Raw genomic sequence first — 18,384 nt, forward strand, 5'->3', positions numbered from 1 at the left:
GGGACGTAAAAGAACGGTTGATAAAAAGTGATTCTTTTATTTCGCATTCATTTCGAGAACGCTCAAGAAGATTCCTTCGAGACCGTATGATACCTACCACCAACAGGTTCCTTCCCTTTGTGAAGCAACGATCGGGCGATGCTGATATGGATGTAATTAATTCATCGCTAGATTTTATACCTATTATTCTTTTAATTATCATCAAACGCACGCTGAATAATAAATAGACTGTTTCAATCAGTCTTTTTCCTGCTCATAGTAGAAAAAAGCCAATTTTTCTCAGTTATAAACTTGTGTGTGAGCATGAAGCTGATACTCAAGTTGATTCAATCATTTTTACTACTACCGTTGAAATGTGTATTTTGGTTATATTGCATGAAGAAAAACTGAAAAAGATAAGAACTTATTGTAATGTTGTATCGTACGCGACTGGGTAGATCAACGGTGTTGTAGTTTTAAACATCACTCACTAGGTACATTTAATTAGAACAAAGCAGAGTTTCGGATGATCACTGGGAGCCATCGGGGCTCCAGGTAACGAGTGGACACAATGCATTAATTTAACACATTTGTGTTGTTTGTGCGAATTACAATAAGACTTAAACGGCTCCACTGAACCGTGTCACTGTGCGTACTGAGCAGTACTCGTTCTTATCTTACATCTTTATTTTTACGAGTTACGAGTATAGTTAGATTTGGTTTTAGTTTCGCTTTCTGTTTTGTGTCAATTATGCTGAAGATCAGAGTTTGAGTTTTTATATGGTTTTGCTTATTCTGTAAGGTCAGTTCTGGATTTTTGTGCTTATGCGGTGTTTTGTTTCTACGCTTGCGGGTAACGGTTCTATTTGTACACACGATGGTACGGTGCTTCCTATTTCATTGTATATGACACTTGATGGTTGCTATTATGCAATGTTATGGTTTTACGCTTCAACTGCGTTCTAACGGGTTTTGTGCTTAGTAATGTTTTTTCGTCCTTGAAAGTTAGTGTGTGGCTTGCATGTTTTGTAAGTGTTTTGGGATAAGAGTTTTTCTGCTGATTTACATTTCCTGACTTAAGGGTTGTTATAGTGTGTTGTGTGTTGACAATTTTTGTTATTTGAGTGTAATGAGAATTAAGTGAACTGAGTATAGCATATGCATGCTACATTATTTTTTAGTCATTGAAAAACAACCATGTTGAATTTGACAGAATTCCAATTTTCAAATTTAGGACAGCAAAAAAAACCATAAATCTGATGAAAACGACATGAAAAACAACCAATCAAACAATCATTTAATACTGAAAGCAGCTTAAATTTGCAATGTTTTTGTATTCAGTAAAATGATTGCATGATTTAATACTCAAAATATCATGTCCATAGATTTCCTCTTAAATTAAGATCCAATGCGTTGAGGAATAATTTTCGGCAGCACAAAAGTGTGCATATAATTCCGAACCTTTCCGCATTCCGCAAAAACACCACTATGTAACCCACCATCCTCCATCCATAACTACAGTTTACTTCTGATCCCACCAAACTGTACTCATCTTGCCAACGAATAAATATTGCATTCCTAAGAGTATTGCTGATTGAGGCTGATTGTGATTCATCAGTCATTAAAAAAAATGCAATCATACAGCCCATATTGATGTGTAAAACCATTTATTCAACTTATTCAACGCTGTCCCGAATAATTGGCATCCTCAGGGCATGTTTCACGGGATTCCGCGGCAACTGTGGCAAAATGCATCCATGTTTTAGGGAGTGATCATAATGCAGTTACGAAATATTGCTCCTACCAACCTAGCAACGTACAAACTCACAGCCTGGTCTCTCCCGTGCTCGGCGAAGGTTCAAATGTGAATGAAATATTTTCATGCTCTTTAATGTTCCTTCCCTTTGTGTTTGTTCTTAATATTACATCAGCATGCAATTCACTAGGGGTTTTACTATTATAGTTGTGCAATGAAGTTTTTCAACATAACTGTTTATTATCTTTTGGATCACCATGATGAAAATAAAACAAGTAGATTTTCATGTGTATATGAACTATGTGCATATGAATATAACAAAAAAAGAATTAACAAATAATTACTGAAGTAAGTATATCAGTGCTTAGCTATAAGCAACTGAATGAATTTAAGCAAGATATATAATATAATGATCATTCCTACATTTTCACGAATGGAGGATGGTGGTGCAAAGTGACAGTCACACCAATGCCAACTGAGTGTGCTTCGTTGACGTATTGGTTTCACGCAACGACAGAATTGGTGTGCAAATGACGAATCATTGTGTCAAAACGACGACATTGAACGGCTTGATGACGATGTTGCTTGTACCAATGGCGATCAGGGCCAGTCAACATTATAATACAGAAATAAAAATATATATATATTAAAAGAAAATATTGACAGTTATACCTGTGTACTTCTGAATAAAAGACAGTAGCTTCTGAAAGGAACAAAACAACACATATAAAGACAGAAAAGGCAAAGATTCGATCATTTCGATGAACTTCGAACTCAGTGTGGAATATCCGCGACAGCAACCAAACCCAATATACATGCCAAATGTATGAGTCCCTAATTGATTAGAATGACACAAAAACGACCAATGCATCGTTCAACTTTATCCATAGTAAACACTAAACATAAAGTCCTTGGAGTTGCATCGCCAAATATAAATTGTAAAACCTTCTTATCATCGCCAAAACAATCATGTACGAAAGCGATCATACCCTGCCATCACACAAGACCATGGGTGAAAATATGCAACAAAATTCAATTGTTGTAAGCCGCTCTCAGCTCCCATGCATCGACTGTTCTCATAAATAAATCTGCAACCAATTTAACTTCACACTCCAATCTGTCAGTTATTTGTCAGATTTTTGCTACTCATTCCAAACGAATGCAAATTTATGCATTATATTCCCATGCCACCCCGGTCCGTCCTGCTCTCTGTGTCCAATTTGGACGCTCCGATGCACTTGTTTCTTTACCCCTTTTCCTAACCACTCCTTTTACTTCCCCCGCCAGGAAGCTGAACGACCCGTCACAAACGGACAGAACAGACAGATCAGATGAGCTGAACTACAAGATAGGCTAGTTTCCCGATGGAACCCGGTCGGCAAATAAGTCGAGTTTTTTATGCTCTGTTAGCATGTTTCTTGTGTGCTGTAGGAAAAGATTTACCCGAACCAAAAAACCCACACGAAATAAACAGGAACGACTTATGTCGACAGTGCCCTACCAGTATTCCGATACTGAACAGAAGTCCATTTAAAATCCGTCCTTTTCGTTTCCCCGTTTTATTGTTATATTTTTTATTTTTTGGTTGCTTTGCTCACATGTTTCCACTTTTTTATAAGCGGAAAATGCAAATAAAGCGTATTTGGTTCACTTTTCAAAAACTACAGATGCAGTCACGGTTTCGGAAACCATGCACCAACCTTCAGCTTGTTGGACACAGTTCTGAGTCGAGAAACAACATCGTATCGATGTTCGACCGACACGACCAACAACTATTCCCAGTGGAGCCGACATCGATGCTGGTCGACCCCTCTGTGCACACGTTAAATCAACTCAAACAGATGCAAAAAAGAGGTGCCAGTGCATGCCAGTCAGTTCAGGGGTAGAATACAAGTGCCGATACAACTCGATTAAGGCTCATCGGTAAGCTAGTTCAATATGTTTGCTCATTGATATTCATAGTTTGCCTGGTTGTGAGAATATACCAGCCGAACGAAAAACCTTACTTCGACTCGTGATGCACTGAGGACTATAACTTTCAATCAAACGTGTTGGTAAATTATTTTAACTACTCTCTTTCCCCCTCTCTCTCCCACTCTCTTTGCCTTCATCTGAAAACGTAGACAAAGCTGACAAAACTAAGGGTAGTACTAGCAACTTACAGGAACGTTCCAGCACGCTCCTACCTGAATGTCACCTGTTGTTACTTTTTGATCGAGTGGTACCGGTCCGTTACAACATAAATGTTACCAAACCAATTATAATGAATTATTACTAACTGTGACTTTCCTGTACCGATGTACCATTTCTCGAGCATGCAACAGTCGACTCTTCATCGTGGTGGTTGAAACATTTTCAACATTCTGCGTCCCACCCGTCTAACCTTCTCCTGTCAGCACCTGTCCTGCAGCTTCGCCTGCTCGACACAATTGGTCCCTCGGCAAAATAATTAGCTCATCCATGTGAATGCAAGCAAAACTTTGTCAATTACGACGAATTAATTCTTCGTCCCATCGCCATGGCGACCAGTTTTATGCTTCCATTAAAGCATAAAATACAAAGTAGAATATTTCGTGCGCGAGTCCCCCGTCCAAACTTCCCTTTGCCGCCCGGGCAACTTGTGGATTCTCCCAGCAGGTGCATCACCCGTGCCCTTCACGTGTTTCCGAGACAACCAAAATTTGGCAATTGGGCAAAAAGTACCAAGCATGCTTCAGCTAAGCGGCACAGTCTGAATCTTCAGTACCAAATAAACAACCTGTTCGTGGTGCGAACCAAAAAAAAACACATCAACCCATCAATTCGCTTCTACCCAACTAATCTACCTTGTACGGGGTGATGGTGCTGGGGTTCTCTTTTTCAGCTGTGGAACAGGCTTGGCTTCACCGGTGCAAGTGAACCGTTTATGATTGCTAAAAGCGAATCTAACTTCTCGTTTAAAAAGAGGAACAGTGAGTTGTACTATAAACAAACAATAGAAAATGGAATACGCAGAAGCGATGGTATGGCATTGGGGGTTTTACTTAGAAACGGCATTGCCAATAGTAAAAAGTTGTATAATTATTTTTAGCAAATACTCACGGTCTAAAAAACAAAACGTTTCAACAACAGTAATTTCGTGTTGAACATGACAAGCACGTGCATTACAAGATGTATATTACATGACACGCTTTTGGTGCACATGTCTTACGATTCTTGGATGCTCCCTTTCAAAGCTTTCACTGGGTATTCACTGTCATGCTCCTATCCTTCTGGATGGCCACATAATTTAGCAAAACCATAATCCATCGCTCATTACACGAGTTTGTCGAACATCGTTCACCACCCGTTCAATATGGCCCGTTGTTTAAATTTCATAATCACCACTCCAGATCACCAGCAACTGTTAGCAAAAGCAATAGCAAAGACGAAAAATGCTATCAATTTGAACAACGAGGATGCACTGCCTCGCGTACAATACGTGCCAGATCCTAACGAACATAACGGCACAATGGCAGCATTATGAGGCAAATTCCACGAAATCAGCGCAACTGCATGGGGATGTAATGTGTGCGTACACAATTAACCTCGTTCCTCGCAGCCGGAACACACTAATTTCGCCTGCTGCCGTCTGATTATTATTCTCATAATAATTAACACACCGTCTTACTGCTTGCGTACTAAAGCAACTCGCATGCACATATGCGCGCGTTCAGAGAGCGAAGCGTACACATACGCCACAAAACTTAAAACACCGATCCCGGTCTGGTCTGCCATTTTACGGTGGTCAGAGTGCTGCACCGGGACTGGTTGTTTGATTGATGAGCACCATATGATGGAAAGCAACGATGTGACCCGGTTCGAATCGGCGCAACACACGAGGAGGTAGCAGTAAAGCGAAAGGGAAAAACAACCAAAAAATCACTCCCACAACCCCATCATCTACGTGTTGGACACATCGGAGCAACCAAACTAAACATCGTGGTCAGTGCGTTTGTTTGGTGCAAACAAGTCTCACACGTTAAAATATTAATTTTACGCATCACTACTCCAATATCTGTTTGAATATAGATTAAGCTAAAACTCGGCTGTTTCGGACCAGATTGTTGGGAACCACAGAAGGGGTGAATTCCAGACACCATTACAGCCTCAAACCCGAACGAACAAGGACGGCACAGCGATTGCAGTGGCGGTAAAATCGGTCAAGCACAAAATGCAACCCATTGTCCGAAAACTGCAGTAGGGTTTAGGCTTCCCACCAGCCTTGGTGTTGGTTGCGGTATTGTTTGCTATATGTACCTGTAGCATCTGCCCAAAGGCTATCACAGTATTACTACACCCGACTGCAAACAATTTTCACTACCGCACACTAAGAATTGATGTCTCATAGTACACATATGTATCGCGTTAGAACACTTGGCAGCACCCCTTTGCCTTAATTAATATGAATAAAGTATTCTACTTTCCACTTTACTCTCGCTGGATGATTTATTGGACGGGACATTTTCACTCGAAAAGCAACTATCGTCCATCGGCAGCCTGTAAATTTCTGCTCAGGATTCATTATTTCCCCTCGCTTTGTCTGTGGTGTTTTATTTGCAATCGTTCAATTACCATACCATCGAAACCGTATTTACCTAACAGGTAGTCAGTCTATCACGCAACAGTCGTCGCAATGTTACAGATGATGACTAAAAAATTACCCAACCTTTTGTATTTACCCTTTATCATTTTACACAGGCGACAGGTTGATAGGCATATAAAGTCGACAAGCCACATATCAGGTTTTACGACCATGAAAACCTCAGCTCACTTTTGAGCAATGTAGCACCGGGAAACCCAAATAATCCCTGAGATCCTACCAACATTGGTAAATTATCCAAAAGCTTGGTGGATTGGTCGTAAAAAATAATAACGCAATTTATATGCAATTCGATTGATTACACTGTCCACCGTGTGGTAGACCGTGCAACCAACCGGTTCCGAGGTTAGATCGTTTGCTTGCGGTCTTATTAATTCCCGATTTCGGCGGCGGGTAGTATGAATCTGGCCGTAAAGTATCCTGCGCAGTATGCCGTGCTAGAATCGTGATAATTTATCGTGCGCAATAATTTCCTCCAGCAAATGGTTATTGTTGACTTTAATGTCACGTTTCGTTTGCAACCGATAAAATGTATCATTATGCATGAAGTCAGCAAGCCACCGTTGCTTGCGGATTTGTCGTCATCGAATCTGGTCGGTTGTCTGAGTGTATCGTTTACGTTATTCATCTGCTCGTGTCAGAGGGGTTTATTAATATGCGTATATATCAACCAAATAATATAGCTAAATATACAAAATTAATGGTACATAAACCAAACTTTGCTTTATTAAAGATCTTAAAAGTTCTTAAAATACAAACAATCCATCAAAATTATATGTAAGGTGTTATTGGTATTCTATATGTATATATATGAAGTGAAATTGTGTCAATTTTAATTATTTTAATGATGTTTGGTATTTTATCATGGATCATAAATTCTTCTTCGTTAGCACAACAACCGTTGTTTCTTTTTAGCACAACAACCACTACGGGGGTTGTGACTTACTGATTACACATAGCAAGATAGTCAGTCCTACGTATAGGGGCACGGTCCATTCGGGGCTTGAACACATGACAGGCATGCTGTTAAGTCTTACGAGTTGACGACTGTATCACAATACCGGCCCAATATTTTGCTACCAATGTTCCTAATAACCAGATTCCAATTATCATTAAGCGACGCTGTTCGAAAAACGGCTGTAAAATTGTATTCATGTAAATTTAAGATTTTTACCAAACCACAAACTCTTACATCAAATGCCTGAGGCGGCTCAACGTGCCCACAGGTATATGTAAACCAAAGATTTCAAAGATTTCAAAAGATGTTGTCCCCAACACCCACACTCACAAACACTAAAGATTAGAATCGATTACACTACGACTAGCAATGAGGATTTTATATAATGTTACAATGAATTATCCTTGTTCCAGCAATGGTCAAGTGAGCCAATTCTAGCCTATTTATTAAGGGCTTTCTGCAGTAGTGAAAGCTACGAGAATTGACCCCGTAGGCCGATTTATTGTAAATAAATTTCCCGTGTAATAATGGCCATGTGAATTTGTTTTTGCAAAACTCAATATTTGTTGTTGTTTTTTTTACATTGACACACAATCTCACAAATTAATTAAGGTAGTTGGTTTTATTTTTTGGGTTTACATTCATTTATTCAATTTGTGTGTCACTATTGTCACAACGCCGAAGAGTACCAGTGACTGCCATAAAAAAAGCTAACGTCTACCAACGTTTCTTTGCGAGTCGAGTAAATAAATGCATTTTTTATTTCGAATTTCATTTTAATATTGATAAGATGTTTCATAAATATGATCGGTTTGGTTTATACAAATTTCAATTGTACTGCTTTTTTTATTCTTTTGTGTATTTATATAATTCAGTTCAACTTTAATTTTCTTTTCTAAAACTTGACTTAAAGCCTATCAACCAGCAATTGCGTGTAGCTGGAAATTAAAACTACTCATCCCTTTTCAGTCCATATGGGTCGGTGATGATGCCTGAACAGATAATAATTATTAGTAAAAGTATGAAGCTACTGTCGAGGGGTGATACAGGAAACGTGTGTAATTCAAATATCACCACAGTTCATTTGATCGGTACAATTTCTCCCTCTCTTTCACCACCAACTTCCGCCGCCATCGCGTCGCGTTGTATGAAATGTTGCAAATTGATGCACTCTAATAAACACGACCTCTGCCTGTACATATTAAAACACAGTTCAAATACTGCATGCCACCATCACCTTCCTCTCTCAGTGGTTGTGTTTAATCCGCCCGTCATCTTCGGTTCGCTAACTTAACTTCAAAGCAAAACTCGCCACTACGTCTCCTAGCGTACGTCCTGTGTCTAACGGTGTCTAATCGCATGTGGCCGCTTGGTAATGTGCAAACCAATGATTTCAAAGATTGCAAAAGATGTTGCCCCCGCTCGGTCCCAGTGGCAACATTGTATTGCTTTACAAATTTGTCCGCCATTGCTGGATGCTGCACATCGCTTGATGGGGTGCTGATCGAACTTGAGCACTGTTTGCGAGGTGCAACATTATTGCTTCACGTTTTACAGAATGAAAATGAAGCTCGTGGCAGCGTGTCGTAGAAAGCAATTCCAATCCCGAAACGCAAAACAGCCCCAAGCACCTCGCGCAGACGTCCGAACGGTCGAAAGCTGTTGCTGCTCGCAAAATTCTTGCCCACCTTACCATAGAAGCTTTGAGCTCGAAGGCATTGGACGATGGTAATGATTTGGTTAGCAAACCAGAGCGAGCTGTAGCGTACGCTGTCTCTAGTAAAGCCTGCCCAAGTGAGTTGGGTGGAAATATTCCAAGCCATTTGGCATCAATGAACAGCGAACGGAGAGCGATTTTTCATTACTTACACTACACTAATTGCCAGCTATCAATATAGCCGCCTCCTTTCAACCATCTCAAGAGAGATTCTTTTCTAATCACACACGGGCCCCAGGGAACGCATTACCAACCACCTCACACAGTATATGGTTTGCTATGTGCAATAAAGTCATTCTGATTGCAGCAGGCCAGCTAGAAAACGTAGCGCCTAATTGATAGAAACAAGAATTTGAAAACCTCTCACCACAGTCTAACACAATCTCCTAACACACCTACTGTATACCGGTGGATGATTGAATAGGTTCGAGTAGCTTGAACTGCAAATTTATTTGAATTTCGCTTTGAGTACACACTGCGTATGCTAGCGCCCCATCCCGTCCACATACCACGCTCTACTCGAAGCCCACCATTCCGCGAACCGTCCGATAGGAGATGCATCCTTTAGCGATTGCAGGAGCAGGAGCATCGTTTATAAACAAGATGTTTACTCTAAACATACACGTACACTCACGCAAATACACACTCCCCCGGATACACTCACTGCACCGCAATCTAGCCGCGCCTGTTGGGTCTTGTTTGGATATGAAGTCAAGCCCGTTTTGCTGCACTCTGTTTCGCTTTGGGACCAAGTTGTTACACACAAACATCCCAGAAAGTGGTAGTGAGGAAGGCTCCGAACTCTTTGCATAACGATGACGAAATCTTCCTCCAGCTCGATCGCTATCATAACGCAACTAGGACAGGTCTACCGTTCTAATATCATGTCGGCAAATCGCTCTCGGACATATCGAAGCTAGCTAGGAACCGAGACGATACATGCATCCGTAGGTTGCATGCAGTCGATTGGGGCCTTGCTGATGGAATAGATAGGAATTGGAAATTAAATTGCAAATTTCATGTTGATAAATTTTGTTTATTTATCTGTGGAACATTTGCACGAGTAAACAAACAGGAACACTGTGTTTGTTATACTCCCTTTGATTAAGATGGCATGTAGCATATTCCTAACATTTGCTACTTAAGATAATGAGATGTTAGTGCGACAGAAACTGATTTCAATCATCAATTTCAATCGCTGATACGTTATCTCGCTGAAGAATTGTTTGTAATAAGATGAACTCGACGGATTTTTTTTTACAAAAACGCAATATTCCTAACATATTTCTAACAGTTGCTACTTAAGATAATGAGATGCGCAGAAACTGATTTCAATCAATATTTTCAATCGATGATACGTTATCTCGCTAAATAATTGTTGTTAATTAGATGAACAAATAGGTTTTTTACAAAAACGCAAATCTAAATGTATTTAACTGTCTTAGTTTGAAGAATGCAAAACAAAATGCTTTGATTAGATTGAGAGTAATGTTTTTGAGAACTTTGCGATGTTTTCGCAGTTTGAAAATTGGTATAACCAATTTATAAACTACAAATTAAAAATGAAGTAATGTAGCAACTTAATTCTCTTATCTGCCATTTCCTTTTATGCCCCTTCTCGCCATCTTCGCAATAGGCCACCTCTCTATATTCCCACCCGGCTAACTCGATATGGGCAAAATGACCCATTCCTTAAAGCTCAGATTGCATTTAATTCATACTATCATTTGTTCGATTTTAACACTCCTTTATCCCTCTTCCGTTCTCGTCTTCACTCTTCCTCATCCTTATCCTTTCCTTAGTAATTAAGAAACATTGTTAAGCCCTCGAGGCGGACATTTGTAGAAATAAATAAATAAATAAAAATCCCGAATCAAACTGTGAACATAAGTAAATTTGGGTACGCATTAGTTCAATATGTAGCTTTTAGAGTTTGCGCTTTGTAACGGATCACACGGATTTTATTCATGTCTCATAACGTGAATTTGTAACGATCGATATTTTTTTATAACTTTACTTAGTTAAGTCGTTACCCGGCGGATCTCTAAATATCTAAATGTCTGCGTTGTGACACAACAAAAAATAATAACTCTTGCGATAATAACACGATAACAATTCATTAAGATTTAAAAAACCTTCCTTCTTTAATTGTGTATTTTATTTTCCTCCTTTTACGCCATAACTTCACTTTATAGTAGGTCGAGGGCTTCTTCTTCTTCTTCTTCTTCTCTGGATCAAACAACCGTTGTCGGTCAAGGCCTGTCTGAACCACTTGTGGGCTTGACTTTCAGTGAATTTTGGATTACCCCCCATAGTAGGATAGTAGGACTGTATGACGGCACGCTCCCCATTTGGGGCTTGAACCCATGACGCATGTTGTTAAGTCGTACGAGTTGACGACTGTACCACAAGATCGGATACAAGTCGAGGACTACCTAACCAAATATTTAACTATATCTATCTATGTCGGATTGATACCACATACCAGTAAAGTTATGACTGGCTAGTTGTTAGTTCGATTTTGAATATCATGTGAAATACATAATTAGAGCATGTTTTAGAATTCTGATCAAATAAAACACCACAAATATTTTTATCATATTCAGATTTTATGCGGCATATGTTTTATATTCTCCATGCACAAAAGAATTCATTAAACATTCGATTCGACCTTATTAATTATACCGTAAAACCAAGTTCTGAGCGTTGTAATCTTATTATCATATAATATTTTTCAACAGTATCTGTATGCTCAATAATAGAATGAATGTTGACTATCAACATCAACGGTGTATCCCCTTACTTCTTCTGGCTTACCAAATATTTCACCTACAATACTTACTTGCAATAAAGGTGAACGGTTTACTCTGTATGGTTCACCAAATTGAATCACGCCTAGCGGATTTACTTCCAAATCTTTTTTTTTTTCCTCGATTTCAACTTTCCGATGGTTGGTGCAGTTCACCCTTCTAGGTTTCAGTTTTCACCATTTCAACAAGCACGTATCCATGCTGTGTCTCTGCGTCAACGTCCTTCGTTTTACTGTCTGGTGTCCGTGGTTAAAGGAAAAAAAGAATGTGCCCAAGACGAAATTTTATTTTCATATGCTTACCCCTTACCCGCCAAATAGCGCATCGAGTGTCAATTTTCTGATTCGGCTATGCGTAGCCCTGCACACCAAGGGTACACCAGGAAAGAGAAACCAACCACCATGAGCTGAATTGAAATTGAAGGATTTAAAACCGTTTATCGTTTGATGTTGTTTATAACGGATAATCCTCCGATTGACAGATTCTCAATCGGGTTGCCTTCCTTTGGTGGCTTTGTGACGAAATCCCGAACCAAACGCAACGCGATGTAAACTTCGTGCCATTCCAAAAATCGGGCTGCTTTGCGTTGAATCCTCCGTCTGGTGGCGCTTACTAAAGCCAGTTTGAGCTTATGTTATATCACATTTTTGTGTGAACTGAATAGAAATACGTGCAGCGTTCAACTACATATGCATTATATGGCCTTTATAATTTTATATAAGGTATTACTATGTTGGTACAGATTCATGATAAAATAAAATCGTAAATTGTCATTTAAGAGAGTATGTAAAGAAAAAACTGTTTTGAACGTTTTGGAAAAAAGTAAAATTAATATGAAATACAATGCATGTTAACAGCAAAGGCAATTTAGTCTTGAATGTATTTGAAAATGCGGTACAATTCACTAGCACTGCTATTAAACACACTACTGTGTGACAAAATCTGCATATTTTTAGCTACTAATGTTTTGATATGAATATGAACACATATTTCTGAATCAAACTCGCTCTCCATCTGGAAATTCTCATCTTAGAGCCATCCTCAACAGCAGATGATGAAACCTGTGTACCCCAATCGACAGTATGTCTATGGCGAAGATTTAATCAATAAAACCCATCTCATCCACAATCTACGTCTCGTGCGCACGCACACACCCATAGTACACGTAAACGGTGTTTACACACAAAAGCTATCGTGTCAGGAAAAACACATAGGCAACAGGTTGCCAAGCACTGCCGTTACTACATCAACGTGCTACGGGTAAGAAGGGAGCGACCGTGTTTTATGTACTGCATTACATAGGCACCATACTAGTATGTTTTATCTGAAGCATTCTTAATTCATGAGTATAGGTTATTTGTGGTGAATATTATGCGACGTTTTTCTGTAAAAGAATGTAATTTTTTTTAATAAATAAAAGCTCTTCTTGTACCATAAAGCTGTTATCAGCAAGTAAATTTATTAAAAGCACAGGCCACCTTCTTAGTACTCAGCACCATAAACTAAATCCCTTGGATTGTTCTAAGTCTTCATGCTATAAAACAAAACAAAGTTATTTAGAACTGTGATAAAGGATATTTAGAATCCTTCAATTAGTCAGTCATGCGTGTTCGAAAGATATCCGTCAGGTACCGTTACTGTATGGCGTCTATATCGAGTGTATATCGACAGTTGTCTAGAAAAAATAACTGCTAAAATATTGTATTTTCTTATAGCATGCTATGTATACAAGTGCTTTTACCATTTTCCTCCCAAATTTTATTTGCAATCAAGTTTTATTACGAAATTCATTTCTATTACATTTGCTATAGGTCTATTTTTATTAACTACTAGAAAAATGTCAAAAATAATATAACAAGTCCTTATCATTTATGTGTAAAGTAGCAAACAAACGAGTTTGCCAACAAGCGGACTAAAACACTCTTTAAAACCAAAACCAAATTCAACAGACGTTCGAAGTGAAAACATTCACAACCCTAACAAAATCATCCGCAAAAAGCTACGGACAAGCGATGCGATTCCAAAGCAGGTTACCTTGTATCAGGAAGCTCTATAAATATGATGCTTGCCTTCATATTCATCCATCTATCGTATGGGTTCCGCCATTCGCTGCCAAGTGGCTCTTAGCCACATAAAATTGCAAAACCACAGCCTGGCGGGCGAATACGTGTACCGTTGCATTTAATTAATATACCATTGATTAGTTAATGGTCTGTGCAGAATGCGAGAAAATTATGTGATACGAGCCGTGCATCCTCTACGCAAGATTGCACGCGGCTGCATCGGTGCAGCTCGGACGAGCGAAATACGCACTTCCGTGGCGTGTAAGAATCATACCGACTCGGTATCCCTGATGCTCAGTTTCCAACACGTTCGTGACCGCCGCGCGCACGGGTAGGAGGTATATTATTTTCTACACATTTCATGGTAAATAAATCAATGAATAATTCTCCACTCTCCGTGTAGAACGGTTGCGGTACGGCCAGTTGAGAAAACCGATGGAGAATGGATAGCACATAACCAAGTGTACCTTTAGCATGGTTTTATTCCGTACACCTACTGTTATGGTCCGAACGGGTGAGCTCATCCTACACACTGTACCATTCGCACTCACATTAGAGATGTTCTTTTTAGAATCTCGTAGAGGAACAATCCGTACTATCCTGTGCATGGATGCACTTGCCATAGAGCACAGCGCTTTCGGGATGAATGCAATGTGATATAAAACATCATATAATGTCAGATTACAAAAGCCTGCTACGCTACTGTGTACCGGCATTGCACATCCGGTCCTATCCATCGTTTCCATCCAAAGTCCTGGAGGTATGAATTGAAGCGAGTGAGAGAAGGACGAAAAAAAAATCACACTACGGAAGCAACATGAGTCCTGGAAAACATGCTGGATTTTCTGTTATTTCTCCTAATTAAAACGCACCGCTGCAAGCATGCAGCGAACTGAAGGATGATGCGCTTTTTCCATCCCGGTCAATGGATGGCAACGTGCCACACGAACCATTCATTAGCCCAGCAAAGTGCTCGCTAAGCGAATGCTTCATTAGTCCCACAGGCAGAACATGCGGTGATGCCAGAGTGCAACTGGAAAATGCAATCAAATTTCAATGGCTAACTGATAGTCAGTGCATTACTGTGGCAGCTGGTTTTTGGTATGAAATTATATGAACGGCTGGCCAAGGTAAAATACTTTTCATGACTCCTTGAAAATTATTCCGGACATAGCTGACAAGCAGAGTTGACAACAATATTAATTATTATAATTTTACCGTGGGCATAATTTCTATTGCGCACTCACCGTTACATTTACAAAACTTCTAAAAGTTGTAATTGTAGATGTTTTTTAACTGATTGTTTTTTTCCCAATCTCAGACAAATATGAAGGGCGGAAGTGTTGAGGCCGGAAGGACTATAGGTCTATTCAATAGTTGGATGTCAAGTCGAAAAGATATTCAAATACGATGTCAAGTCGAAAAGAATTACAAGCTTTAACGAAATAACAATCGCACACATGATGCCTCCTAAGTAAAATCATACACATGATTTTTAAAACAAAATCAAAAATATCATACTACCGTATTCCTTGAAACCGCGGTCTATCATTTTAGTGATACAAAGTTTGATGCCTACTATTTGGATTAGAATCACTACAGCAAGAACGTAAAAAAATCCAGTGCATTTTTATTCACATGTTGTTTTTTGGCTTCATTGGTGCGCCACTTTTGCTTGGGTGGTTAACCATCCACTCTTATTGTAGAGCTTCTAGGCTTATTGTAAGACCCAAACCTCTAAGTAGTGCATTCCGTTACTGCGACGACCGCAGTGGCATACATTTTACTGTAAAAGCACGCATTTGAAGATAGTGGCATGTGATTCCCAGGTGACGATATGCGATTCGAAGCAAGTGGCACGAGATTCAACTGTTACACAGGAAATAGGTCTATACCATTCCATTTCCCTTGAAACCCAATTCGTTTCAAACAAACTAAAAATGGACTTAATGCAGTTAGCCCTATTTTCACCAGAGTTGGTTATTGGTCGTAATTTTATGGATACATTGAAATACATCCAAAACTCCCGCAAACAGTATCGATTTTGTTTGTTATTTTTAAGAAATGCGTAACATATTCAGCATCACATGTTTTGTGAAATGGAATAATCAATTTGATGATAATACAATACCTAGAGCCAAAGAATTATTTTTGTAAAGATGGACGATTTATGGAGAACCAAGAAGATGGCTGGATCAAATACGCTTCTGATGATTGTGATGCAAGAATATTGCAAACGGCGCTAAGGATGCGGTTTTCAATTTTTTTTAATTCGATTGCTGTATGGCAGTGATCTCCATCATGTGGTCTGTGGCGTGATCCGCCAAAGAATTTATTGCTTTACATTCCCACAATTTTTCCCCAACAAATAAGATTAAAAATTTTAAGCAATACGGCTGTTTCCAAAGATTCTTGCTGCCTAATAAAAAACTACAAGCATGGTTAGAATAATATTTTAAACATATTTTTAATCATAACCTTTTAATAACCTCAAAATTTAATTAACTTAACTTAACTCTACAAATAAATAAAATGTATGCCCTCAATTCATGTGGGCCGCGGCAAATGTACTTTCAAAGCCAAGTGGTCCACGATCTTGAAACGGTTTGAGAGCACTGCTGTATGGAAACATTTTTTTTGTGAAAAATAATATAAAATTGTATCTGGTTTCATTTCCAAAATTGTGAATGTATCACATTAAACATAAATCACACAATCACAAAAATAGATTTTGTTAAATAAAATAAGCGATGGGAGTGTAGGCAATCTGTTACGTGATCGTTGAAGGGAGAGGGGGTTACGTTCAACATTACATTTTGTTACACTGGGAGAGAGGGGGTTACAAATTTGCAAATTATCACGTTACGTAATTCATGGATGGCGCCTTACACAAATTAGATTAAATATGTTAAAGATCCTGCAAAACCTTTTCACTATGTTCTGGAATTGCATTTTTGTTGCACGGTCATAAAGTTGTATAAATTTTACTGCATTGCATCTAGCCATACATTTTACCTCAAATCATAAAAAATAAAATAATTACTCTAAATGAATCCCTGTTTTCCTTTCTAAATAAAAAGATCAAATTCGGACATCGATTCGTTCCTTTTGAGCTGCAGAATTGTACATCTAGCTATACTGTATAAAGGTAGAGAGACGCAATTAATCAATCAATAGCACTACAGGATGACAATTAAACCAACCGAAGTGAGATCACCTTGTGTTCAATCCCTCTTTAGTAAAAGCAACTATTTCCCCCATTACTTCGTACTGAATCCACATTTTACTTTGCCGCTTTGGCACACACATGCATTGAAATTGTAAAATGTACACACTCGCACGTATTACCCCGACAAACAAATAAATTACATTCTTATCTCTCAATTTTGTGCACAGCCGGGCTCACCATGGTTTCCACCATTGCAACCAACACTCACATCATCTCCCTTCGCCAGCTCTGAGTAGAAATGGTACCTTCCCTTGGCAAAAGGTGACGCTGTCGTATAACGGATGAAAAAGAAACGCTCGGAAAACTTTCTCTCGCGCTACCTTCGCTGCCTTCGCGCTGATCGCATGCTCAGTGAATGGCAAAGGCGCTGGTCGCCTCAAACATTGGCACCATTGTTGGCAACTAACACCCATACACCGTCCAATCTCCTCCAGTGAGACCAACCTCAGTCCCCTGCTTGGTCGTTTGTTGACAACGTGCTTCGAACCGCCATAGGTTCTGCGCTACCCGTCTGCATCCCATCTTCTCCTGCCGCTGGACAACAATAATAAAATTTTCAATTAAATCAGGAGGACACCGAATCGTGGATACAACCCCACTGCCCTCAGCCAACTCAATGCTGCCATTGCACCGCGTCGTTTGGCTGGGCGAATTGTGAGCGATGAATCTAGAAACAGAGCGGTGGAAATCAAGGAAAGTAAACACGGCGTGGTAAGCCGTAACTACAGGTAAGGCACTCGCTAGCACTTACTTCGTCGAGTAGAGGTGGAAGGAAGCTTTTAATATATATTAGACAATTACGGCCTTTGTTTTCATTTCTTCATTTGTTGGTTTTTCAAACCGAAGACGTAGGCTCTTGCTCTGTTCCACACAAACAGTAGAGAACATGGCCGGTAACTGGAACAAAGCAGAACACCAAACTAATCCTAACCCCCCATGCCTTAACCACTCAGTGCGGATAGTCCCAAATAGAAGCATTGAGGGTGTTTCTGGGAAGGTGGAAAATGTAATCAGATATCACCTCGGTATTTATGTGCTGTTACCGCCTAGTTTGTGTCGGCAAAGGAGGAAACTCATTGACCAAATCGTAAAAACAATCGGACCACACAACCAACTTACCTGCCACATCTCTCCACAAGAGGTGCACACTTTTCGACGGCAGAAGCTTTTTTACGATAGTTTAAGACGTAGGAAAGTATAATGACTTCTTTTATTTCGAACTAGCGTTTCCCTTCTGTCGGTGCACCTCAA

The sequence above is a fragment of the Anopheles merus genome, chromosome 2L, assembly GCF_017562075.2.
Source record: "Anopheles merus strain MAF chromosome 2L, AmerM5.1, whole genome shotgun sequence".
NCBI classification, from domain to species: Eukaryota; Metazoa; Arthropoda; class Insecta; order Diptera; family Culicidae; genus Anopheles; species Anopheles merus.